At 38.1% G+C, this 27,543-nt stretch overlaps 2 long non-coding RNA genes across 2 annotated transcripts; both read left to right on the top strand.

The window, feature by feature from the left end:
* The first annotated feature begins 843 nt into the window (after positions 1-843).
* On the top strand, positions 844-22,400 carry LOC121343276. Its single transcript, XR_005953676.1, has 3 exons — positions 844-1,034; positions 7,443-7,621; positions 22,317-22,400. It is a non-coding gene; the product is annotated as an uncharacterized LOC121343276 (long non-coding RNA).
* A 459-nt stretch (positions 22,401-22,859) lies between these two features.
* LOC121343279 lies at positions 22,860-26,194 on the top strand. Its single transcript, XR_005953679.1, has 3 exons — positions 22,860-22,974; positions 23,886-24,004; positions 25,975-26,194. It is a non-coding gene; the product is annotated as an uncharacterized LOC121343279 (long non-coding RNA).
* The last annotated feature ends 1,349 nt before the right edge of the window (positions 26,195-27,543 follow it).

The raw sequence follows: 27,543 nt of genomic DNA, 5'->3' as shown, positions 1-27,543 counted from the left end.
TTCCTTGCAGCTGACATAATGGCTGTTTTTCTCAGACATCCACAGATATTTTGCTTTCACTGGGTTGAAAACATGTATTATGAAAATATCTGTGTTTTGTTTGTGCCTAGTCAGATACAGTTAGGCAGCTTTAGCAGCTGTGAAGGCAAACACTAGTGACCGGTTTTTGGGTTGTTTTTCTTTTTTTTTTTTTTTTTTTTTTTTTTTTTTCCTGCAAAAAGCACGCCAAGGAGCAGTTTTAAATCCCGGTAGGAAATGTTTGTTGCACAGTGAGCATAACTTCAGAGAGCAGCTGTCCTCCCACCGCGGTGGAAGAGGGGGTTGCTGCTCTCATGGCCTGAAGTTTAACTAAGAGTTGCCCAAACAAAACCGCTGTCGGCGCATTGCTTCCTCCTGAGCCCCTTGTCCTTGTGTCCCCGCGGGATCCGGTGGGACCTGTCCCAGTGGTTGTTCTGAAGCCCCGAATGGGACTCGGACATTTGTTGTCCGGTTTGTGTCTAACCACTCCCTCTGGACGCGCTGTCCTGGCATCCCCAGGGCGCGCCTGGGAGCAGGTACGGGCAGGCAACAAACAGTTAATTTATGGCACTTTTGTACACATTTGAGGAGAGAGATGCTGAGACGGAGATTCGTATTTCACACCCTCCCGGCGGCGCGGGGGAGGATGCGCCGGTGCTGCTCCGTAGGGACTCGATGCTGTGAACGGTCCCGAATTCCCTCGAACCCCGCCGCGCTGCCGTGCCCTCCGCCCCCGGCCCCTCCCGCATGGGCTCCGCTCCCGCCCCGGGGCCGTCCGGGCGGGGAGACCGGGCCGCCTCCGCTCCGCCGGCGGAGGGAGCGGCGCCGTGCCCCGGCTGCGGCAGCGGGAAGGGCCCGGGGAAGCCATGCCCGGGGAGACGGGAACGCGGTGAGCGGCGGGACGGGACGGAGCGGCGAGGGGAATGTGCGTGGGGGCAATAAATGTCTGAGCCCGCGGCAGCGGAGCTGCGTCCCGTGCCCCAGCACGGCTCCCGAGGCGGCCCCGGCAGCGGCAGGTGAGAGGGGCCGGCCCCGAGCCCCCTGTCCCCGGCCGAGCCTCCTTTTCCCGGCCGAGCCTCCTTTTCCCGGCCGAGCCTCCTTTTCCCGGCCGAGCCCCCTGTCCCCGGCCGAGCCTCCTTTTCCCGGCCGAGCCCCCTGTCCCCGGCCGAGACCCTGTCCCCGGCCGAGCCTCCTTTTGCTGGCCGAGCCCCCTTTTCCCCGCCGAGCCTCCTTTTCCCCGCCGAGCCCCTTTTTCCCTGCCCAGCCCCCTTTTCCCGGCCGATTTCCTTTTCCCCGCTCCGCGGTCCCGCGGGAGGCAGCGGCCGGGCAGCGGCGGGGGCCGCCGCGGGTGCCTCCTGCCGGCCCACCGGGCGCTTTTTTTCCAGGGAATTTCCGAGGGTGTTATTTCCCCCTCTCCCGGGGTGGATAGTAGGGAAATGCAGCGGGTTTGTAGTTCTTATTTTCGGTTCCGAAGGGTTTGTTATTTTGCAAACCTGAAGAGCGACCAACAACCAAGGCAGTGAGAGTGTTGTCTCCTGATGGAATTTAGTGTCAGTCTGAAAAAAAAAAGTTGTTTGATTGTTTTTTTGAGGGAACGAGGGTTGGACAAAACCTCAGACTGATTCCACAGCCTTGGTTTGACCAGCAGAGCAGGTTCAAAAATTAATTCTTGGTGCATCTTTTCTTTGCATCACCATGAGGCTCTGCTTGTATCTCTTATTCACTAAGCTGGATGCATTTTAAGAATAGTTTAACTCTGCTAGAACCCAAGAGGTAGAAGTACTGATGCTTTACAGTGTCAGTCTTCTTCCTGACCTCTTCTCCCTTGACTGTGAATGGTTTTGAAGGTCTTCTGTGCCATTTACTTTGACAAAGGCCATTGATTTCTCTGCTGTACAGGCTCTGTCACATCTGTGTTGAGAACTAGAACTGCAAGAACTGTATAAAACTCAGTCCCAGTTAAAATATTTGTAGCAAATGAGTTGTTTTCATGACTGTAGTGTCCAACAGGAAAATCTGTGAACACTTCAGTTGTGCAAAGCACCGCTCCCCTTCTCCCTCCCATCCTTCTACCGATGGAGTCATGCTTATGCACTCAGTTTAGCCTGTACTCAGTAATGGCTGTTAAATCTTTCAGGTAGGCTAAAAGCATTTTGATTCAATGAAAATTTCAGTTCTGTATTTCTGAGCAAGCAGAGAAATTCACAGTAGCTTGCAGAGCTGCCAAGCCGTGAAATACTGAGCCCTGGCAAAGAAGATTCTGAAGAGGTGGTTTATTTTTGGACGTGAAGACACAATTTATGATGAAATTATGCTGTCAGAAATATTTTCTAGTTCCCACTAATTTAAGGAGTCAAGTATATACAGAAGAACATAGCTGAGAGTCTTGGTTCATCTCCTAAATGCAACTTGCTGGTATCTGATTCTATATCAGTTATGTACCAATAAGGGTCTCTGGAAGATAAGACTATACAGATTTTTGACAGGACGGAGATGACTAAATTCAGTTATGTATATTAAAATATGGCACTGATGAAAGGTGTTATGGCATATCCAGGGATGGTTTTCAAAAGATAGTGTGTATGATCATATTTCCAAGCCCAGAGGCTTGGGAAAGGTCAATGAATATCTGTAGGAGAGCTGGAAAAGCAAGTTTAGGAGGAAAAATAAGGAATATGTATGTTTGCGTAGTATAAGTGTTCGGGAAAACATTTTCTGGATTAGAAACTTTCCTATTTACATATCATGTTTTCTTCACTCTGTCCAAACCAAACGTGCTGAGGTTCTGGCTTCTATTATGCATCAGTTGTTGGAGAGCTCTGATGGGCAGCTGAAACCATCCTCATCTTTAGTCTGTCTGAAGAGAAATGTGGTAAAAATGTGGTATTGTCAAACCAATAACCTGCCTCTCACCTGATTTGGGTGCCATGTGTGGTGGTGCAGAAAGCTGTCTGTGCTGTGAGGAACACTACAGAGTACCTTGGGATGGAGAGCATCAGAAAAGACCTTCAGTTTGGGGAGCTGGCTCGAACACTTCTCCACCACACAGTGGCTTTCGTAGAAGAGGTTTTTGTGTCTGAATACTTGTGATAAAGCAGGAAAAAAAAAAGAAAATAAAAAGAGAATGATATTTTAACTGGCACCAGAGACAACTGATGCAAAATAGCTCTTATGAAAGTGCCTCTTTTTAGAAAGTAGCTATCCCACTTCTAATGTAATCATCAGAAGTGACTTGTTGCTGGAGGCTTAGTTCTGTGTACTCTTAGTTCTGTGTGTCTCCCTTTCTCTCTGTTGCCTTTTGTATAATGGATGTGACTGCTGTCATCTGAATTGTTTACTGCATGAAAGATATGTTCTTCCTTGTGCTCTAGTCTCCAGAGCCACCCCCAGCAGAGTGCCAGGTGATGCACCTCTTGTCCAGTGTACATCATTGTGAGAGATGAGGCATGAGTCACTTCCCTCGTGGGCAGTGTGACTAACTGCCTCTCCTGCATGTGGAGCTGCCACACCAGAGCTGGGCACACGAGGAATCATCACCTCCACTCAGCTCCCTGATGACGACATGATGTAAAAGCAGTTTATTAAGCTGCAAGATGAAAGACTTTTGCAGCTCATAAAGGGGGAAAGCTCATAAGAAGATAATAAGAGAAGGAATATTTAATTTTGCATGAGTCTTCCTAAAATTATGCTGCTTCTGAAATGTAAATCAGAAGAGATTTGTACACAAGATTTCACAATGTGTCACGTAAGAGTTATTAGGACTACACTATAAACACAATTTCTTGTATAAGATTTTCTTAAAGAAAAACACCTTTAGTGTACATGTCATAAAGCTCTTTAGAAATCTCTTGCTTTATTAATAATATGTAGAAGACACTTAGAATTAGGACTAGGTACAAAATATTCAGGATAATTTTTGTGCTGTAAATGTTCTGGCACTAACATGAAGTACTTAGTTTTCAACTTTTCAGCTGAGTCTATATGAACACTTTGAAGAAAAAGGAGAGAGAGAGACTGCAAATCAGACCAGACTCCTACCTTTGCAATAAAATTTCACTTAAAATTGCTTTGAAAACTCTGTCTTATAGCAACAGTGGATTTACACTTGGTACAAAAAGGCAACATCATGGATTAAAGGTTTTGTACTGTTCTTTCCAGCTCCCAAGTCATGCCTCTGGTCCTGATCTTGACTTTTTGGGTCTCTTTTCCAAAATTTTGCAAAGGTTTGACTAATAAAAGTAACATGTTTTTAAATGTAAATACTCCAGTCCTGTGGAAAATTTTCTGATGTACAGAGGCAGGTCCAAACTTTGGCTGGAGGGAAAAGAATGTAGTGATTCTTGTCCATAGCTTAGAGTTGAGGAAACCCAAATTTAAGACGAGGAAAGCCAAGCAGTTTTCACAGAGGTTTTTAATTATCACTCCTGCATTTTTATGGAAGAAAATGAAGTTTCAAAGAGGGAATAAATGTGTGCCATTTTTGCTACAGTATTACAGATATTGTTATAAATACCAATGGCAATGGCAGGAAGATGAAAAGTATTCTTTTTGTCTGCTAGTACTTTGTTAGCAGTGTTCAGATTTCAGGCTGGTCATTATCTTTTCAGTTTGATCTTGAGAGGCAGTGGTTATGAATAGGGGCAGGGATAGAACCACAACTCCCCCACCGAGACGGAAATCTCCTCCCGCTTGAAGCCCATGACAAAACTCCCATCAACATCAAAGCAGAAAGATTCCAAGCACAGCAACCTGAATGCATCTGAAATCCACTGTTGGGCAGCTTGGAAAGGTCAAGGTTTTTTTCAAAGATTAGTAGGGAAAAGAAAAAGACCCAGAGCAAATCATGACAAGCATAAAGAAAAGAGGAAGTTGACGGCTAAGTTCACAGTTCATTGCTAAATCTGTGTTTATTAAGGAAGCTAATTTTTGTAAAAACTGATACAGGCATTCAGCTGGCTTAGGTGTTTCTGCTTCAAATGAGAATGGGATTACTTTTTTCCTTGGCTTGATGTTAGGGAAATAAATATATAAGTTTTGGGTGTCACAAGTGGTATCTGTAGCACTATTGTGGCTGTTTACTTAACTAGCATATTCTGCAAAGAGAAGACAGGATTTCCCAGATCACCTGCTAAAGTTTCTATCTTATGTATCTTGTAACTTTCAGTTTCCATGTTTATGTTATTTTAAAAAACAAACCAAAACAACAAAGTATTTGTAATCACAAAGTGCTTAAAATTTATTTTAAAATATTTTACAACCTTTTGCAAAGGAGAAACTGAAAGAGAAATAAAAGGTTTTGACATGAATTTACTGCTCGCTCAGTGTGTACACAAAAAGAATTTAATTCATAACTTTGGTATTTAAATCCAGTAGTTACATCTCGTAATATGGCTTTAGTGTTCAAAAACAGAAAAATAACCCCTCCAATGACATTTTTGCTCCTTTTTCCTATACTGGAGCAAATCCAAACCCTATTAGATTTATGAAGGCCGTTAAAGGTTAAGGAGTTTATTGTGTTAAGGAAGCATAAATTACTTCATAAAGCCACAAATGAACTCATTAAATTAATGTCTGCCTTATGAGTCTCCAGGGAGCACACAAGCAGGGTAAGGCATGCCCTCCTCGTGGATGAGATGGGAGCTGACCAGCGTGACAGATGTCAGGAGGCTTTCAGGAGGGGAGGATGGGCTCTGGGAGAGCAGACTTCTGCTGCCCTGGAGCAGCTGCTGGTGCTCAGGGGCAGGCTAGGATGGAGCCTGAGCTTCGAGGTGCTGGAGAAGCTGTTTGTTGCTCTACCAGGCCCTAATAAATTAGATTTTGGGAGAAGGATGATGGTTAAAGTAGACAAATAGAAGTGCTGTGGTTTTCATCCTAGCTCCTCCAGGTTTTTTTGCCCACTTGCTTACCTGTTGCTTTTGCAATTGTTGGTCATTTATGCTGAGGTTGTTCTTGTGCTGTTCATGTCTTCACTATCAAAACAAGTTAAACTGCACCATGAGTTTGTAACTACTTATGCAAAAGCAGACTTTCACCACTATTTTCCTTATTGCTTCCTTATGTGTTATTTTCCAGTTTCTTCTTCTGTAAGTCACTGGCACAGAAAGGAATCAGTGGGACACATTATGGATGTAGCAGCACACCTTTAGCTGCACAGAGCCCTAAAACTGACTTCATAGCAAGGGTTCATCACCCTGAATTTGGTAACTCAAAGGTTACTTATCAGTTTTGATGTTTGGCACTGAAAGATGTCTTAAATTTTTGGTACAATTAGTGTTTTTAAAAGTGCAATTGTTTTGTCATATTGAAATATGAATTTTCAGGAATTTATATTTTGGGTTTATTAATTTCAAAGGTAAGACTTAAGCAGTCTGTAGAGAATTTGGAATCAGTTGAAGCTACACTTCCAGGGTACAAAATAGGGTTATTTACTTGAATTACCTTTTAAATGTGTTTTCAATAAATTTCACTTTTCTGTTGCCTTGAGCATTTAAAGTGATTTAAACTTATATCATATTGGGCATCTTATTGTGTTTGATGAGACTAACACTAGTATCAAAGGATGGTGACATCAGAAAGGAGAGTGACACTAATTATTCAGGTGTGCCTCTCTTACCTGCAGAAACAGCAGTAATATGAGCTGTGTTCCAGAGAGCTCACAGCTTAAGCAAACCTAAGTCTTGATTTCAGTTTGGGACTGTGTAAAGAGATGATTGATAATCAGTTGTTGAATAAATTAGGTTTATGATCCTGTCAATAACAAATGACCTGAAGGCTCTGGCCAGGGTCAGCTCCCTGCTCTGTGTCATGGCAATGAAGCAGGTGTGCCAAGCAGAGTAGTGTAAGTACTAAAAACTCAGCTAAAACCGAGGCAGAACTGAGGAACTGGCTTAAGTGAAAGGAAAAAAAATGAAGTGTGGAACAGAATGTAAGCTTTAATGCTCCATAAATATTTTATTAAAATGCTTTGTTGTGTATTATTAGTTTCTCTATTTGTAAACACTGGCAAAGTGTAATCAAATCTATTAAATAAGATCTATTTAATATTTTATGTTTATGTTAACTCTCATGTTTATTTGGAAAAACAAATTACCACATAACATTAGGAAAGTAAAATGCAAGTTTTTTCACTTCTGGAATAACTGCAAGGAACCATTCAAAGGATCTGCAGCCAGTAATTTTTGAGAAGGTGTTTGGGCATGATGTTGATTAATAAATACAGCTGAAATATGATCTGTGTCTTTATAAACAGTCTTTTAGCTCTGTCTTCAGGATTTTTTCTTTTTTTTTAATCTTATGCTAGTCAGAGCTAAATTCTGAATTTCAGTGTTGTTCATCCTTAAAGTGCATATAGGAATGGGGGGTGAAGAGCTCTGTACTGTCATGGATTTACTTTGAAATTCAGGGGCTGTCTTTGTATTTTGCAGACAAGGTTCTAATTCCAGGACACTGCTGCATGCAGTTGAATCAATGGTGATCACAGCAGATTCCTGACACTGTGAGAAGAAATTCTGCTGTTCTTCTGCAGGGTCTTCATACGGGCCTCCAAACTGAGCTGAACTTCTGGAAAGCAAGAAAAGACAACATTTTATTTAAAAATAAACAAGTAAGAGATTTCAGATATTTCTGCAAACATCAAGGAGAGCTTTCTTTTGGATTGTCTTTCTCTATGCACTTTGAAAAATAAGGCACCAAAACAACTTTATGTTGTTTTGTTTTTGCAAATAATTTATAGTAGTTTCCCAAAGTAATCAGGGTTTGCATAAGTTACAGAAGAAAACCTGAGTTAAATATAAGAGGAAGTCAATGTTGAGGGGTTAAATATCTGTAAGGGATTCTGTTGTTCTCATCCATCTCTTCTAAATTTCTTCCCATGACGTTTCTCACACTCTGGAGAAAATGAGTTTGAGAACAAAGTTTATATTCAGGAAATTATTGCCAAATTTAGGCATGAATCATACAATGTTGAATAATGATAACAATCATGGCTTGTTATAAGCGAAATAGCTCTTTTTAATTCGAAAGCACAGGCAAGGTTACTTACTTTCCAAATTGTTGGGAGCTGTGTTATTTCCATGCTTGTTATTCATAGCGTTGTGATGCCATGATGGCAGGTGAGTGAGAATTGTGAAGAATCCAGTTCATTCCCCACTTTTTTTGACCTTTCCAAGGATTTCAGCCAGCATTTATCAGTCTTTATTTGCTAGTAGGCTTGGGACATATTTATTCATTAACTCTCTGAGCATACTTGTAAGCTCTATATTTTTGACAGGCAACCATGATCTCCAACTGTTTTCTTTTTTGTAAAACTATAGTTTCAATGTTGTTGGATTTAAAAAAAAAGTGTTAGTATCTTAAAAGCCAAAGAAAGCAGCTGTTACCCAGCTTTCCAGGACATTCTCAAGGAAATAGAAGATGCTAAGGGTCAAATGAGTGAGATGCATATTTTGTATTTATGTATGTTGTAAGTCACAAACTACTTGGTGCTCAGGTAGCTTCAAGTAAGGATTGTAAACCACCTAAGCACCTAAGAAATAAATGTTACTTGGTACACAGGACACTATTAAAAAAGACATGGACCTAGCCTGTCTTTTAACTGCCTAATAAACACTAAAATTACATTACAGATACTTTCAACCAGTTTTAGATTATTAAATTTGAAGATGAGATGAATAGTTGTCAGATAGTCATCAGGCATACAGGTACTGTGTACTTAAGAAAAAAATATGCTTCTTGTCTAGAAACAAATTCTCTAGAAGCCATATAACCTTTTCAGGACGGGTTGCTGCTCCTTACTCTCTTTTGTTGGTATAAGTTTGCTGCCTCTTTTCTTATCACATATCTTAGTAGGTATTTCTGTTTGTGAATTTCAAAATGCTGGTAAGAGCTACACAAGCCAAGAAAATATGGGCTTTGCAAACAAGCTGTGAATGACCTGCCTTGAGGCATTTTTTGTGGTCAATAAGCTTTCCCCATGCTTCCACTGAAACCAAGTGGACTGCTGGGGGCGTGAGCACTTTTGAATGTTGGCAAGCAAAGACATTCTGTAGGGTTCTCTGTTCTGGAGTATTTTGTTGGTCAGGAAGTAGGAGAATTACACATTGTATATGCATGTGTACTAGGTTTGATTCTGAGGTTGGGGAAGCCCTCTTCTGCAAGTTTACTAAGTGATAAAATCTAAGAGGACTCAATTGCCTCTTTTGTATTTGTTGACACAACATATGCCACAGGAGAATTAGTGCCCAAAAGCTATGGCAGTGTTATGTCAAACAGGTGAATAAATTTCCAATATCACTTTTACTGAGAGGAAGGAACTCCCTTTGCTGTGTTATTTTCTGAATGTTCACTGTACAGAAGAAGAGTCAGTCTAGCTGGGCAGGTTGAGGATGCGCTGGAAGCACCTCAAAAGTGAGAACTGCATTATGAGATAATTATAAAACTAGAATCATTAGAGATAAAAATTTTAAAATATAATACATGTTGGTGTTTGTGTTCATATATAAATTGAAAAGTAACTTTATGACTGATGTCATGACTATGTTTTGAAAAGTAACTTCTAATTTTTTTTCCTGTGGTTCATTTATTTACACTCTAGTCTAGATTGTGTCTTTCACCAAAAATCTTTTCAAAGAAGAAACTGAAGAAGCATTAGAACATGTAAAAACAGCTAAAACTACCTTAAAAATCATTAAGGATTTATTCTTTAATCACAGAAACATGTTGGAGAGTTACTTTGCCTGTGCCAAGGAATTTAAACCATGGGATTTCACATTTGAGATGTTATTTTCCAGATTGGATATGTTCCCTAAAAGCTCACTGAAGATGGAGGTATGGCTTATTATCTCTGCTGTTGGATAAATACAGTATCTGAGAAATATGGGCTATTCTCAGTCATGCAGACAGCAAGTCTTAGATTTCTACTATCCAGAACACAAAATCACAGTGCTTAGAGGAGGGTTAGGAATGTTGAACAGTATGAGAATGTCACATGCTGTGCAAGGAGCAGACTAGTAATAGCATTATGAGGAATTGCAGAGGTGATTCCTAAATCCACCCCTTCTTAGGGTTTTGGAAGCTGCCTTAGTAAAGTGCTGGTCTCCACATGCAGCCCACAGCTTGAACTTTCTCCTGAGCATGGCACCTGCCTCTGAACTAAGGACTCATCTATTTATAGATATAAAAATGTAGTGCTTTAGGCTAGTCCTTGGATGAGACAGAACCCCCTTCATCTTCTTTTTTAAATCTCGGCCTTTAAGCAAGGGAAAATGAAAAATCTGAGGTCAGGAAAGAAGTGTAGAATATTTATCTATTATTGTGGTTAGCCAGCTGTGTAGGATGGGAGCAGCCATTGCTTTTGGTTCCTGCTCCTGGGGCTTTTTTGTTGTTCTTTACTGAAACGGGAAGCAGTTGTAGTAGGACACAGGACTGGCAGCTGATTAGAATTACAGAATCATAGAATAGTTTGAGTTTGAATAGAACTTTGAAGGTCATCTAGTCCAATTCTCCTGTGATGGGCAGGGTCATCTTCAACCAGATAAGGTTGCTCAGAGCCCCATGCAACCTGGCCTTGAGTGTTTCCAGAGATAGGGCATCCCCAGCTTCTTTGGGCAATCTGTTACAGTGTCTCACCACCCTTATACCAAAAAAAACAACTTCTTCCTAATACTCAGTCTATGTCTACTCTCTTTCAGTGTAAAACTATTATCTCTTGTCCTGTAGCAACAAGTCCTGCTAAAAAGTTTGTCCCATCTTTCATATAAGTCCCCATTAAGTACTGAAAGGCTCTGATAACGTGTCCTCAGAGTCTTCTCTTCTCCAGCCTGAACAATCCCAATTCTCACAGCCTCTTCTCAGAGGAGAGGTGCTCCATCCCCCCAAGCATCTTTGTGGCCCTCCTCTGGACCCTTACCCTTCCAGGAAATGTGAAGCTCACTTTTGGGGTCTGAGCTGGAAAATTATGTACTTTAGCTCTGCAGTTATTGAGATGGTGTCCTTCTCCATCCTACCTCCACAATGGTGCTCCACAAATGACTATCTGAGAAAGAAATCAAATCTTACAGCATCTGACAGTGCCCACCAGCATGATCTGTGAAAGGGATTTGGGGTGAATGTGTTGGATCTTGGCTGTCTGTCGTCAGAAAGACAGGTTGAGGTGATTTTATAGAGAAGAGCATCCTGTGCCAGCAGTTTCACAAAGGTGGGATCTTGTTCCCATCAGAGACGTTGTGCACAGCCATTGCATGTGAAGGAGCTCTTGCTGGCAGTCTTGGTTCTCCTCAGTCAGGTGGGGCCACAGAGAGCCCTGCCCCGTGCCAGGGGTGAGGGGACTCTGTAGATGACAGTGGTGAGAGCAGGGGTCTGCAGTGACCAGGGGTCTGCTTAAGGAAGCTTGTGCTTTGCTCATAGGGAGAATCGCTGTTCTGATTTCTAGACATACAAGAGAAAAATTATTTTCATCCCTTTGGGGCATAAAACAATTACTTCATTCGAGTGAAATCAGAGGCCATAGAAATTAATTTGGCACGTTACTAAAGAGGCTAAAGTGTGTTCAGTTTTATTCCTCTGGGAAAGATTTAAGTTTAATTTTCATAGCAACATTTTCTGTTACTATAATAAACCATGTGTTTATACATGAAAGTACATGTTTAGGAGTGTTTGCTCTTTTTCATCTAGGTCTTTTTTAACTCAATCTGCTGAAATTGAAATGCAGTTAAATGTGTATGCTCCATGGGACAATTCATTTCCACTTGTGTTTTAATCCTGGAAGTGAATCAACCAGGATGAATCCTTGCTGGAAATACCTTTTCGTTCATAGAAATTATTTAAGATAGCACAGGCTTAACTGCTCATTCTGCCAAACCAGAAGGGAAAATATCAAATTGCAAAGACCCATCTCAAACATAGATTTGTTACTGACTTTTCTGTAGTTATTTTTTATTACTTTGATTGAGGAAATCTCCATTATTGTGTTGCAATTTCAAAAGCTGAAAAAACTGGTTTTTGGTGGACTCAAGGGGCATAGTTAAAGTGAGCAGAATGACTGAATAGTTTCTGGAAAGCTCTTCAGAAAGGGAATATGCAATCCTTTAGGTTATAGTAATATGTTAACATTGTACCCTGTACAAAGGGTGTTATTATTTCCTTGTTAATTCAAAAGTATCAGTATCACAACTTGGAGTTGTGACTCTGGGAATGTTATAGTGCTGAATTGAACTAGAGAGGCATGAGATGGGCTTCCAACACAGCTGGGTACAGTGTCTACTATTTGTTCTTTAAAACAGAAATTAATTTTCTTAACATTAGATTTCTGGATGCATTTTCCTAATCAGGTAAATTATTTAGAAGTGTTACATGTAGAGACACATTCAGATGGCTTTCACCAAAGATTTTTAGTGGATAAACTAAATTTAAATGAATAAAATAAATCTGGATAAAGTGAAACAAAACACCGCAGCAACATTGCTGAAAATTAAAGAAAAACTAAAGAAAAGAAGGTTATTTTTTCACATATAATATATAGAACTGTAAGTTCTGTAAGCTTTTTTCCCTGAGTGCTAGGATGGAATTTACATGCAGTTCTGGTGCAGATACAAAATCAGTTGATTCTACTCAAAAGACAGAGAATGTTTTTAAAATGTTAGTTTATAGAAGTGTCTTGCAATTAAAGCTAAAATAATTCCTAACACTATGCTCACCAGCAGTCATGGTATATCTTTAAAATAAAATAGAATATTTATTACTGTACTTTTTTAGACACTTTGTTTTGTAATTTTGTTTTGTTATTCTTTTGTAATTCTCAGAATTTTGGTGTTAATTCATTGCTACAAATATCTGTGAACTTGAAAAATTAGGTTTTTGGAAGGATTTAATCCCCTTCTAACATAAATTCAAATAAAGAAGTACTCTATCATATTATGTAGTTGGCTTTACTGCCTGCTGGCTAGAGCACTTAGCTGGCAGGAGGGCAGCCAAATTCTGTCTCGCCTCCTTCATTTTTACCCTGCAGCTTTGTGGAGCAGGGAGATATTGATTAAATTCCACTTGAAGAGAGGGGGCTGGTGAAACCCAGGTGTGTCCAGCTCCAGGTGCAGATGTAATGGGTGCCCTGGGATGACTCTCTTCTTCACTATCCTGATCCAGAAGGGATTCTCCTAGCTGTGTCCCTGCCATTTCCCTGTACTTCTGGCACCTGTGTACCTACAAGGCTGCTGCGTTTGCCCAGATGCAGACCATTAGAAGGTGGGCTGTAAGCTTTGCTGGTCTCCAGGAGCTTGGATCTGCTGTGTGGCAATTTTGGCAGTGTGCTAAGGAGATTGCTGCATGTGTGGGGAATGCTTTTTTTTTGGTAAGGTGTTATTTAAACAGGCAAATTTTTGGAAACAGAAACAAATATTAAAATTGTTAAAATGATAAATACCAAATAAAAATAACTTGATAAATATAATAATGATACTTATAAGAAAAGGATTAGCAGAATATAGAGATTTACTGTTCCATTAGATGGGGTAGGAAGTATATTCTCTGTATGCATACACTGATCTTTTTTGCAAGTGTGTATCTTAATCTAGATTATTAAAAACCCAGAGGAATGGTTATAAACCAGATCTAAACTAAATGAATGGCACATGCTTAGTTCATGCAGAAGTCTTGTAAAGTTGTTAATACCTTTGGACTAAAATCCTGGTCCTTCTTTCAAATCCATAGCAAAGCTTTCCATGTCTCAGGGTCAGGACTCACTCTACTGTAGTTCTGAATTTCATTGCTCCTGATAAAATCCCTTGCAATTCACAGTAAATTCCTGCTGATCCCTGCACAAAGCTGCCTCAGAAAGGAGAAGTGAATGGCAGCAGTGACCTACTGCTGCCTTTTTTCTTCCCTCTGAAGCACCAGGAAGCTCTGAACCAGCCTTGTCTGTGGCAGATGTGGATTCAAGACACCCCTTCTGAGGTCTGTGTGCAGCTTACCCGGTCTTGCCTTTTCCTCTGGAGGATTCCCTGCATGCTCAGTATATAAACACAAATTTGGTGACATGCTTGGAAAACAGTTTGAAGCTGCTAGGTAGAGTACAGCAATTTGGCCAGATGTAGACTGTAAGAGGGTTTGAATTGATCAATTTTTGAGGTGATGAGTGCTTCCTTAGTGACTTGACTTACTCAGGACAAAAGCAGGCTTTTAGCACAATTCTGAATGAGCATTCTGCATTATAAATTTGCTGGCTTTCCAGCTTATTGCCAGGTAAAACACAGTCAGTGAATATTAGTTTTCAAGTCTGAGCCATTCTTCCTCATGCATGCAGTCTTAGTGTTGACAGAAGAGGTACAGGTGAAATACCAAGCACCAATTATTGCGCTGGTTTTACTGTCACCACTAAAATATTTATTTTTCAGGTTCTTTAGAAACTATTTGCCTTTGGGTTTTACAATCCTAATCCAGATCTTTATCAGATAATAGCTGTCATCTTACAGTTAATTTATTTGTCAGAAGCTTCAAGTTTCGTGCTGTTAAGTGCATGATATATGAATAGTGTCCACATATTTTCAGGAACAAGCCTTACACGCTTCTGGATAGGCAGGAATGTGTTTGGCTAAAGTGTGAATGGAATTGCCTGAAAACCTGAACAGAGGAATGATCTGGTTTGTGGTGTGACTGGGGTGGGTCTGATCCCAAAGAGGATCAAAGTATGCTTAGCTTTCAGGGCATAAATGTAGGCTTCTCAGACTTTCTGTCTTAAATGGATTCTTGATGAGTTAAATATATGTGGCTAATATTCTAATTTAGCCACAGAACTATATCTAAATTCCTTTATTTGCCTTGGAGAAGTGCAGCAGTTCATCCCATCATGTGCTTTGTGTATATATGAGTGGGTTTGTATTGTGTATTTAAAAAAACTCAAACGAACAAAATCCATGTTAGTTGAGGGATGGAGGGAGTTAGAAAGGAAGAAGATTCTTAAATAAGCAAATTCATTTATATGCCTGTTCAAAGATGCTGGGTTTTTATTTAAATGTCCATCTCAGCTGCTGATACTTCTATTTGTTTGTTTATTTATTTTTCAAGTGGCTTACAACATAAAAGAGATGCAGACAAGCTGCAAAGAAAAAACTTCTTGGAGATTGTGAACGTTTAACATATTTAGGAAAGTAACAAATGTAGCTTTACATGTACATGTTGCTGTTTGTGTTGCTAATGGAAAAAAGCAGAAGATGCTGGAGCTCTCCCCTTAGAGCCAACATGAGCTTGCATTAATATGCACATGTATTTTCTGTCCTGCTATTATTTTTCCAAAAGTCTTCATCTGTGAACGTGGTTAATTACCTTGAGTATTAATAGAGTACATCTGTGCTGTAGAAAATGACTTGTTCTGTTGTTTGATACCTGTGGTAGCCATGGATTAAGATTACCTAATTAAATGTAACAATGATTCAGAATCAAAAGATACTGTTTACTTTGTGAGTTGACATCAAGAATTTGAGCAGCTGAAGTCTGATGTGCATAATAACCTTCTTAATGATACTACACAGACATAATTTGGTCTTGTAAAAAACTGTTGAGAAGATCTTTATTTAACAGGAGGGTTAAAAGAATGAAACAGTATAAAAGTAAGGGGAAATATAGATGGCTGTACCTCTTACTATGCTTCTCAAACAAAGATGTCCCTAGTACACACATGATTTTGCAGTGGTACACTTGCATTATATCTTAAACTGTTATTCAAAATAAATCTGTATTTCTCAGAAAATGCCTCGGTTGCTAACTCAGTTTCTGTTAAGAAAACTCCCAAAACAACTATCACTTTTAATAGTATAAATCATTGCTTGTTGGTTCAAACAGCACTGAAAAAATCTCAGAAGTGTGTTCAATGGCAGAGGTGAGCTATGTGTTTAACATACCATATGCCATCCATCAGATTGTTCTGCCATTGGAAAAACATGCATGTTATTCTTTTTTCTGTGGTTTTTGTTGTTGGATTTTTTTTTAACATTGCAAGAGTTTGGAGATGATTATACTGATTTTAAAGCCAAAACACTGAATCTTGACAGATGTGTTGCCTCAGTTTTGTGTAGGATTTCACGACTGTTCTAGTTTAGAATCTGTGTTCAAAGCCAGTATCCATATACATGAAACTGTTTATTTATAATTAGGAAGATAGTTTTGTTCATTGCTTAAATTACAGCCTTAGTTAAGCTATTTGTGAATTGAATGCCTTGAAATACTGACATATGTATTGCAGCTGGGAATCAAACCATGTTCTATGATTCTGTTCTTGCTTCAGTGATGTTCTGACTGCAGGTTCCTTCCAGAAGTTAATCCATAGCTAAAAGCAGATCTAAAACGCAATTCAAAGAAACAGGAAGATTTTCACACATACTGTATGAATACAATACATACTGTATTTTGCACTTGTTTGCATGAGGCACAGAGAATCCATGGATGGAGGTGTGTCCAGGCCCTCCATCCAGTGAAGCACGTAGTTAACCTGGGTAGTTGGAGCATGTTTCTGCTGGAGCATGTATGATTCTTATACAGGAATAATGAAAACCTAAGATAGGAAAGAACTGATTAGAAACAGTTCTTCAAAATACGATTTAGGTGTTGTCATATGTCGAACACAAGTAAGTGAAGTCATGTTATTAAGAAGGAGGTAAGTATGTAAATGTTCAAATGAGTGGTTGTCCTGAAAGGCACAAGGATGTGAAATCTCACATTTCAATTAGCCTTGATGAAACCTCTAGTGGAGTATTGTGCTCAGGCATTGCACTTCAGGAAAAAGGATCTTTTGATAGTCATTGAGGCTGAAGAAGAAGAGAGAGAACAGGCATAAATCTTCAAATACAATAGAGATTTCTGCATACAGTAAGGAAATAGCCTGTATATTCTGTACACCCAGAATATACTGAACTTAAAGTGTATAAGGTTCAAGTCTGACGACTGAGAAAACCACTTTATGCCAAGCATAATGAATTGCTAGAACAGATTGCTAGAGGAGGTGACATTCATTACTGAAAAATCTTCCAGGGAGAACTAGAAAAACCTCTTTTTCAAATTGCATAGGTATAGCAAACTTCTTCTTGGAGCAGGAACATGGACTAATTACTCTTGAAGTCACTTTTAGATGTACATTTCTATGACACTGTATTACACTCAAACTGTGCCAGAGTATTGCAAATTAGTTGTGGGTATAAGGCTGTAATAATGAATATTTAGCTACTAATTTTGAATGAATGAATTTTCCTTAGGTAGACACTTCTGGCATTGTTAGCAATTAAATGAGTGTCTTGCATTTTATGTTTACCCTGTTTCCTTCTAAACTTGTTTTCTCACTGATTCCAGATAATACATACATTGTTACATCTACTCTTTCAAAAGGCTGATAACTTGTCTTAATTTTACACATACCAATGAGAGTGGAAGGTGACTTAAAGAAATCACTTCTCTTCTGCTTGCCACTTGTTTGGTAAGCTTTTACAGGAGTAGGCACTTTTTTCTCTATAAAACATTAGCTTACAAGACTTGGAATTTTCATGAGACTCGGGAGGAAGAGCCTAGTGACTTATGAGAGAGAATATATCGAAGATAAAAAAAAGAGGAGAAAATGAGCAAGTGAGAAAATTACAGGATAGAATTTTGCTTAGGAGGTGGCCTTGATCCTTGTGTCCCTTTCAGCTCAGAATATTCTGTGATTCTGTGTTTTAGAAAGTATCCAGAGTGTGGGGTATGTGTCTAGATCTGGAAAGCCTAGTTGCATACTTTTTAGGATCTGAGCTAATCTGTAATTCTTTAGCATTCTAGAATTCATCTGTTGGGGACAATTTAAGCACACATTTAGAAATATGTGGTTTGTTGGTAAGCACATGACAATTACCAACAGTGTAGCTTGGTTCAGTGCCAATCTCTGCACTTCAGAAATATTTTGGATGAGATTTCATGTTGAGAGTATTACAGAAAGAGAGCTCTGCTGCTTTCTCTGCTATTTGGGTTTCTTCTCTTTTTATTTTCATTTCAAGCTTTCAACCATCTTGGAAGCTTTCTAAAAAAAAACCCTGTCTGAGGAGATAAGTAGCCCAAATTGCACTATTTCATTGCAATTGTTTAGTGAAGAACTAGATAACTGCAAACGAACATGATGAACACATTAAAAAGGTATTGAACAATGCAAAAATAAAAGTGCATTTTCCTGCTTGTTCATAATACCTTAATGTATATTCTAATAAGTAGGGGGATGAGGGGGAGGTTATAATTAAATCATTAACAAAAATATGCTGGTGACTTTGGGAAAGCTTAATTGTTCTAAAGAACTGAAGGAAAAAGTACAGACATTTTGGTCCTACTTTTCATAGGAGTCTATAAAGACTTTTTTATTTTCTATGGGGACAAGACCTTCAAGGATACTTCTGGGGGACCTAGGCATCCAAGTTACTTGAAAATTGTGCTCTGTCCCTTCCTCTTGTCCTGATCCTAAGCAAACATGCTTTCAGGCAGGAACACAGAGGATGGAAGCTCCTGTGAGAGCTTTAGACACACATGTATTAAATTACCGTGTAATACCGAGTCCAACATTGAAAACTGACATAGCTAATAGCATGCAAGGAGGGGGAAACTAAAACTTTCCACCAGCATTTGTTCATCAGTAAAAGAAAAGAAAAACTGATTAGGTGGGGGTTTTTTGCCTCGCAGATTTTTAGAAAGTCCAGAAAATACCTTTATTTCTCGGAAATACGTGGAGAAGTTGAAATCTCTTGAGCCGTATGAAGATCAGACCTACAGTAAGTGGAATGTTCAGGTGGATTAAATTTCTCAGTTTAATTTAAATCAAACTAATTAAGTATAATCCTCAAAACCAACTCCTGATGGTGAATTTTGATCCTTAGGTGTGTACTTAGAACTGTAATTAAATATGTAACTCATGTTTGTCTTTGATTTCATAGTCAAAAAATGACAGTAATCTTCTAGGGTATGAATGAATCTTAGAATCTTAAACCTCACATATTTTTATAGAATCATGCAATCACTCAGGTTGGAAAAGACCCCTAACATCATGAAATACAACCTTAAACCCAGCACTTCCAGGTCCACCACTAAACCGTGTCCCTAAGTGCCCCATCTATGTGCCTTTTAAATATTCCAGGGATGGTGACCCTACCACTTCCCTGGACAGCGTGTTCTGATGCTTGACAGCCCTTTCAGTGAAGAATTTTTTTCCTAATATCTAATCTAAATCTCCCTTGCCTTTCATATCACAGGCAGCAGTAGCTTGGGATTGTTCAAATCTGTTTTCAAAAGGTAGAATTTGATGGCTGTCAGGCAGTGCTGTCTTAAAGACACCCTCAGCCACCTTTTTCTTTCTATATTCTGCCCCACACCACTCCCAGGTATAATTTTTGTGAGTAGCAAGTGTAATTTTTCTGAATTAAAAAAAATTTGGTGAGAGGAATAGATGGGAAACCACTACAGCTGTAGTGTTTTCTACTGGCATTAAAAGAAGAACTTATTTAACCATTGTTTTAAGAGCAGCATCTGCATATGAGAAATGAGAAACCTTTATTTGGTCTTTTTTGGGATATGCACTGCCAGTCCACAGTGAAATTTCTATTTCTGTGCCTGTCTGGTCTAATATTTTTTGTAGGATTTTTTGATTGTACCTTTAGCTGATTTTCTAGTTATTGTGAAATGATTCAGATTCAAGCTTCCCTTTCTTGTACTTGTGATATAGACAAAAACCACATGTCAAGGTATATTTTTCATCCTGATGGATTTTTTTTTCACATGGTTTACCAAATGTTTTTTTGGGGGGGAGATTTGTGGAATAAGAAAGCTACTTCCAGGTCATCTTTACATATTTTAAAGTGTGTATAGCAGCAGGAGTAGAACTCTCAGTTTCACTGTGTGGAAGATTCCCAACATAATTAAAATGAAGTTTTATGTGATTATACATAAAATAACTGAGTTTATTAAGTTCAAATAGTTTGTACTTACCAGTGATACATAAAATAGATTCTAAAACATTCTAGTAAAAGCTATGATATAGAGTATAGTTTTGGTTAAATAATTCATCCACTGTAATTTCTTATTTATGAGTAGATGCAGGGGTATTCTCACTGTTAATATACTGATCTTACTGGTGTATTCCTACCATGTGTGATTCTTTTTGTTTAAAGAAGATGTTACTCTGTTAAATAGGAATTGCCCAAAGAATAGAGTGCCATTAAGAACAGGGCTCTGTCAGTATAGCACAAAGTAATTCCTCTTCAGGCAGCTGAAATTGCAGTTATTCAGAAGAAAATGCACTTTACTTGACATATGTTGAATTCTGGGTTCAGTCTCTGGGATTTTGTCTCTGTTTTTCTTAATAAGAATGAACATAATCAGTGACAAATGTCACTACCTGTTCTTCATGGATAAGCAGATGGGATTCAGAGAAAGATTTAAAATGGAAGCTCCCTTTCTGTTTGATGCAGAAAATCCATATGTTCATCTCAATCAGGTGATGAGGATTCTCAGAAAAAACATATTTGCTTGTAATATTTCAGTAAAAAAGTGAATGATATTTCAATGTACACATTGAAATATTTGTGAGTTGGAACATTTGGTTTTTTGCTGGGTGTTTTTTCTTTGTTTGGGTTTTTTTTTTTTTTTTTGTTTTTTTTTGGGGTTTTTTTTTTTTTTTTGGTTTTTTTTTTTTTTTTGTTTTTTTTTGGTTTTTTTTGGTTTTTTTGAGGGATTGTTTTGGAGGGGTTTTTGTTTTACTGGTGTTTGGGGAGTTTTGTTTGTTGGTTTGGGGATTTTTTGTTTTCCAAGATGGTGGTATAATTCTAGTGCCACCAAATTCAGGTTTCTTGTTTCTCTTCCAGTGTTGCCTATACTTACAATTTTTTTTTTTTTTTTAATTCTGAATACTTTCTCATGTTCCTTTACACAGCATAATGTGCTCTTGAGTAGAATAGCCTAAAGTAGACTATTAAGTGGCTCTTTTTTAAAACATCATGAGGGGACTTTGTTAACATTTATACAACTTTAAGAAGTGGTTTAATAAGTTAAAGAATGCAAGAATATAAATTAACTTCTTTATATGCAGATTTTATTTTGTGGTTTCAATGCAGAGTCATTTGCATGATTTTGGGTGCTCTGAGAGGCAAAGCGAATGCAGCTTTGTAGCCTCTTTGCCATAATTCTCTCAGCTTTTCTTATCTTGAATCATATATGCAGGATCTATAGATTTCACTGGCAGGTTAAGTAAGCGCAATATATCCTGCAACTGTACTTGGAGCATTCCTTCCCTCTTTCAGCAAATCAAGAGCTTGAGATGCTGGAAAAATAAATGTTTCTAATGCAGGAATCTATCTACAGAACTATTTGAAGTATCTATTCCAGGCTACAAGCACATGAAACAATATTGAAAAGTGCAATTGCTCAAGAAAGTGTGGGATATTCATGTTTATATAAATGTAAGAGTTTTCTTTAAATTACTTATAAATTACTTATGAGTTTAGACTGTATTTGAATGTTATATTTTTAATTTGATCCTAGAAGTGCTATAGTTTTGATTTTTTAAAAAAAAATTAAATACTGAAGATTTTACTATGCCTTTTGTTTTTGAAATAATAGTTGCTATGTTTTAGGATACCCAGAGTAAAAATATCTCTGTTCCCAAGTCAACCAATTTCAAGATAATCCCAAAGCAAAACAAACTTTGTCGTTTCCTTTAGAGCTTTTTTAATACTCAGAACTGGATTGGTTAGTTTAAGTAACGGAGTAAAAACTCAGAAATCCATAAAATCCAATTCAGAACTCAGAACTGTATATTGGAAAGCTCTACAAATCTAGAAGCAAGAGTCCAGAAAATCAGTGTACAGATCTGTATGGGGAATCAGTCTTGCAAAGTTCTGTTTCCCTCAAGATGCTGCCTTCCATAGGCAAGGTTAAAAATACATGTACTAGATCTTCTTTCTGTAATTTTGTTGGTAGCACCCCCAAGAGGAGTTGCAAAACATCTTCCCAAAATCTCCCAGGTGCACTTGTATGTTACCTCTTGGTATAGGTGTGTGTCTAATAGCACAAGAAAGTTGTGCAGGTATATTTTTATCAGAAACATGAAACTGTTAAAATGCTTGGTCTTTGAGTTGAATTTAGAGAAGATGGATTATTGTGTGTGTTTGAAAAGTAATGGGGGTGTAGGAAAAAATTTAGGCCCTTGAACTCTTGCTGTAGGGTGGGCTTCCCCCTGCATCCATTTATCAGGTTTGTGGCAGAAGCTTGTCTTCACCAAATGTTGTTGATGCTTTTATCTGTACTTTCTGTTTCAGAGCAGCATTGATGATTGGACTAAAACCCAGTGGAGAGAGATTAATGTGGAACAGATGGATGTGCGGCTCAGAAGGTTTGCCAAGGCATGTCCCACAGCCATCTATTTCTGCAATTTATCTGTCTCAGTGCCACCCCTTCCTCACTCTTCCCACCCACTTGGATGTTTTGGTGGGTTTATTACTCATGTCCAAGCTGAATGTTCTGGAACATGCTTTGTTCTGGGGACTTACCTTTAAAATTTTATTTTTCTGAATGGGTTTGCAACCCCTGTGGAGTTGTATGTAAAATCATGCTGTCACTTTGGTGACTTCAGGCAGTATGGGAAATAAAAAAAGCGGGTGGGGGTTTATGGCAGACCCCTCCAGGCAACAATCACTGTTACAGGTGGAGTTTGCAGAGGTTCATCTGCTCTGCTCATCAACATAGCTCCAGAGGGTTGGGAGCTGCAGGGAAGCCACTCATTTTTAAAGGGAGGGCACTTCTTTTGCTTGAAATATTTCAATGTTTTGTTGACAGTAGCCCTGCAGAAGAAAATTCCAATGGGACAAGAGAAGTATGAAGTAAAAATAACAAAGACTCCCCAGACTATTTGCAGGACAGTGCAGCTGTGCCTCACAGACAGCACAGTGGTTGAATACAAAGTCTTGAACCTAACAGGTATAAAGTTTCTCCTTGTTTCATATTTGTGTAATTCAGAAATGAGTTATCTTTATTGCATGCCCATTTATTTGTCTTTTAAGAGAAAAATCAGATTTCATCATAGATGTCTTCTCTTAAATTGCTTCAAAAGTGTGAACTCCACCTCCCCATTTCTCATACTTTTTTTTTCATCAAAAAAAATCCCACTGGTTTTGGTTCATAGTCTATAACATGGAGAAGTTGTTGGTTTTCAAAATTTTAATAAAATTCTTTTGAACCATTTTGAAAAAAATATTGAAGACAAATTTCCATTTCTTTTTTTTATTTTTAAAATTTAAAAATTGTGAAGCTGAATGCGTAGCAGAGAGTGTAACAGAATTTTTCTGTTTTTCTTCAGTATACAATGTTTAATCACATACAGTTTTCATAAAAGCACATTTAAACTTCTTTTAAAAAAAAAAAAATTGACTGTTATCTTCTCAAATCATTGGTAAAAATTTTAAGGTTTTTTAAATTTAATTTTATTAATCCTACCAAATAGCAACAAAATACTGCAAATATCTGCATCACTCCCCAAGGTTTCTAGTCTCAGATACTGAGTCTGTATTTTATATCAGCTTCAATGGCAGCTGTGCAAATAAACTTACCTTCAGTATTATAAAGTACAGAACTCCAGAATAAAAGACAAAACAAAGCAAAAAAACCAAACCGAAGCAAACCAAATCTGTAACAGCATCAAAAAATATTTCTGCTAGGCTGATGAAGTCCACACTTTGGTGGCAAATCTAAAAGTGTATCTGATACCTAGAGTGCATTTAACTTATTTAATTGTGTTTTTTATTTAGATTCCATTTGAACACTTTGTTACATGCTTATGTCGGACTTTTTCATTGACTTAATTTGCTCCTTGCTGTCTCTTTTCTTTACAGGTTAGGCTTTCAGTAGCAGAAGATCTTCTCAGACCTTCTGGGACTCCAGTTTCATAAAGGTAGATGAATAAGTCAAGAGTGTAGTTGTCAATGCTGTGCAAGAGTTGAGTACTGAAAAGGTGAGAGATGTACTTTTTTTCCCTTCTGTTTTTACAGAATAGTATTTAACAAACTATTTGTTTGGGTCTTGTTTCAAGAAATTAATCATAAGAACTAAATATTTTCATGTGACTTACCTAGGTATCAAAATTCACAGCCTAGCAAAATGAACTTCTTGTCTGTGGTGTAGTTTACCATCATGTGAATCACATAAAATTCAATTAAATTCCTCGGTTCCAAATATGAAATGTGATATATATAGAGAGATGTTATTATTGTTCTTATTATTCCCAGACTTTAGAAGAAATCAGCCAGACATGGTCTGCCATGGAATTTTCTTACCAAGAGCATAAAAGAATATAAATTCCTTTAATAAAGTCCAATGAACAGCTCCTCGAAACTTTAGATAATAATCAAATAAGAACTTAATTATTAGAAATGTTATTACTGTATCAATATTATTCACTCCCTTGATATACTTGGTAAGTTAAAACTTTTTCTTCCTGAATCTTTATTGCAGATTTATATTTTCTCCAGATGTTAGTACTGGGAATTTACATGTATGCTGTGCAACTATACATATTCTAAAAACATTCCTGTCTCCATGTAGGACTGAAAAAAATAACAACTTTCTCAGCCTGTAATTCCTTCAATTTTTAAAAATCCATTAATAATATGCTGTCCATTTTCAGTGTTTAAAGATGTCTTCTCTTATGATATACAATAATAACAACTACAGAAGAATTTGTTAAGCTCTTATTAGCTTTAGTTCTTCTGTTTGATAAATAATTTTGATTAGTGCAGTTTTTTGGGTTTTTTGGGGTTTTTTTTGTTTCGGTTTGTTGGTTTTCCTAGTTTTAGATATGAGTGATTCTGAAAAGTAAATGTGTGGTATATTTCATTGAACAAGTGAAAGGCTGGCAAAGTAAATTAAACATGGCAGATTCCGTCATTTCCATTTGGATGGAATTTCAATGCATGTGGTATCTTCATCGTTATCTGCCTTGTTTTCCTTTCACACCGACTGGCAGTTCCTGGTGTCACAATTTGAGACAAAGATCTGGAAGTCACTTCTTCACACATCTTTAATATCTTCTGTTGCTTACTCTTTGTTAGCTTTTTAACCTCCTGGAGGCACATAGAAATACGATACTGCTGAGGTGCAGAAATCTTTTCTGCAAAGTCCATTTATGAAAGTGATGGTTGAAATACAACTTTAATGGCTGTTATTTATTAATGGCTTAAGGTAACTACAACAATCAACATAAACTCTTGAACTGACACAAAGCATTGTGCCTTAATTGTTCATTCTGCCCAAAAGAAGTCACTGAACCCTTGCATAGTAAAGATGATAATTTTGTGTTGCCAGTATACCTGTAATTCAATCCACAGATCTAAGGAAAGTCCTCATCATGTACAGTTCTGAAAATCTAGTATAGGATTATGTTCTGTAGGGAGCTTCTGTGCTTGAAATATCAAATATATTTCTAATTGTTTAAATCTGCAATTTAGAAACATTGACAGCAGCATGTTTCACTATATGCTAAAAATGTATATTTTTTGTCCAAGTTGAGAACCCTGTTAAGAGGAATGAAATTATTTGTGGTGTTTAACATGCTGAAGTTTCTTCATGGTGCATATTGAAAAAGGCATTGAGCTTACATGAGCAGAAATACTCTAAGTTACTAATTCTGCTAAAATCTGTCATTTTTATCTTGTTGAAGAGTTTTAAGGTATCATCAGTGATATTTGCAGTTCTCTCTGTTCATCTTACTTTTCCTTCATATTCACTTTAAACACTGTCAAAATATGTGTCTGTGGCTTTAATTATTTTTCTTTTTCCATCTAAGAAATAGAGCTTAAAACAAGCTGATTAGGTGTATTCTTCCAGCTCTTTTCCCCATGTTTTTCTTGTCCCAGTTTAGTAAACCATATGAAGTAGAAAAACATTAATTTGAGAGTTGAAATAGCTCTCTTTCTTTGTGTACAGCTGTTGTTGACTGACAGATAAAGAAAATGTGATGGAAGCTACAAGGAAGCCAAAGGTGTGTGGAAGCTCTGAAGCTCTGCAACAGAGGTAAAATTTCCTGTATGATTACAAACTGTTCCAAAGTGTAGTTCTGCAGCAAGCAGGAAATGAGAGCTGTCAGATTGTTTCCTTTTTGTACAGGTGTGAGATGTCCCAATCATTTTTTTGTCATTTGTTCCTGTTTGACATATTGGATTTCTGCTGCTTTTTACATGACCAGCTCAACTTGAGGCATAGGCTTGTTATTTAGGGATGGCATGATGTCAAAATTGTCAAAGGTCTTAAAAGTGTGTTCTGTTTGGATCAGATTCACTTTCTCCCTGTCCGTACTCTGGGGGTCTTTCTTTCACACCTGCAACAGGATGTGGTGGATTTGTGCAGCCAAAGTCCTCCTTCCACACACTTGCAGGAATGCCTTGAACTTGCCACCTGCACTCACTCTTCCTGGCTTTAGACGCAGCCATGTTTAGAGTCACAATCTCTTTCTTCTTGCAGGAAAATGTTGCAATAGGAAGTTAAAAAAAAAAAAAAAACCACACAAACCTGTTTCTTGACATGCCACTTCTGTTCTGAGAGATACCAAGCTAATAGCTGGAGTGCATCACTCAAACATAAATAAATATGGCTTCTTTTTCCTTCCAGATAGGCATATCATTGAATATTTTTATTCTTAGTACTTTTTGTGTCAATATCAATGTGTGTTTTCATGTTTTTAACTCTTTGTACATCAAAAATAATACATCTACCTTTTTAAAAAGTGGTTTCTTTGCTCCCCCACTCAAGTGATTTTTATCTACTTTTTCATTTGATGCTTTGTTGGTTTTCTTTTTAAGTTTATCTGCACGTTACTGCCCTGTTGAGTTAGAAATTTTTTTTTTGTCATCCTTTACTTCCTAAGGCTGGACTCTTTGGAAGGTTGAAGAGGAGTTTCCCTTGCCCAGACTTACCTTTTTCTGGCACAATTCCATTCCCCTGGTTTCTTTGGTCTGAAAGAAATGTTTCCTTTCATTTTCTGGAAAGGAAATGTGAAAGTCTTGCCACCTTCTCTGTTCCTTACAGCTGTGTTCATCATTATTATTTTAAATCAATAGTGGATTGTATTGTTCTGTTCTAATGTTTGGTCTGATTTTTACCTTAACTGGGTGGGAATTCCTGGCTTTAAGGTGATGGTTAAAATCTCTGTCTCTTTTTCAGACTCTCTTTTTGTGAAAAAGCTTTGGCTTTATACTTAGAAAGCAAGCACATACTTTTTCCTTTCTTCTGTTTTGGCTTTTCAGCAGACTTGCTAGACATCCTTTAAAGAGGAGCACAGCCAAAACAGCTGAGCCACTTTGTGCATTAATGTACTTAATTTTCTTTACAGAAAGGGAAGTTTTCCAGCTAACCTGTGAGCTGATAATATCATTGAACTGCACCTTTGTTGTGAACAAATTTCTAATTTACTTTGAAAATAGGAACATTTTGCCTAAGGAATGTAGAAAGCATTTTTTTTCTCCCAGCTGAGACGAGTACAAGGTGTTCAGCAAGAAG

This window comes from Onychostruthus taczanowskii, unplaced genomic scaffold (genome assembly GCF_017590055.1).
Source record: "Onychostruthus taczanowskii isolate IOZ18803 unplaced genomic scaffold, ASM1759005v1 scaffold59, whole genome shotgun sequence".
NCBI lineage: Eukaryota > Metazoa > Chordata > Aves > Passeriformes > Passeridae > Onychostruthus > Onychostruthus taczanowskii.
The sequence above is the reverse complement of the archived record's forward strand: the minus strand, read 5'-3'. Positions and strand labels throughout refer to the sequence as shown.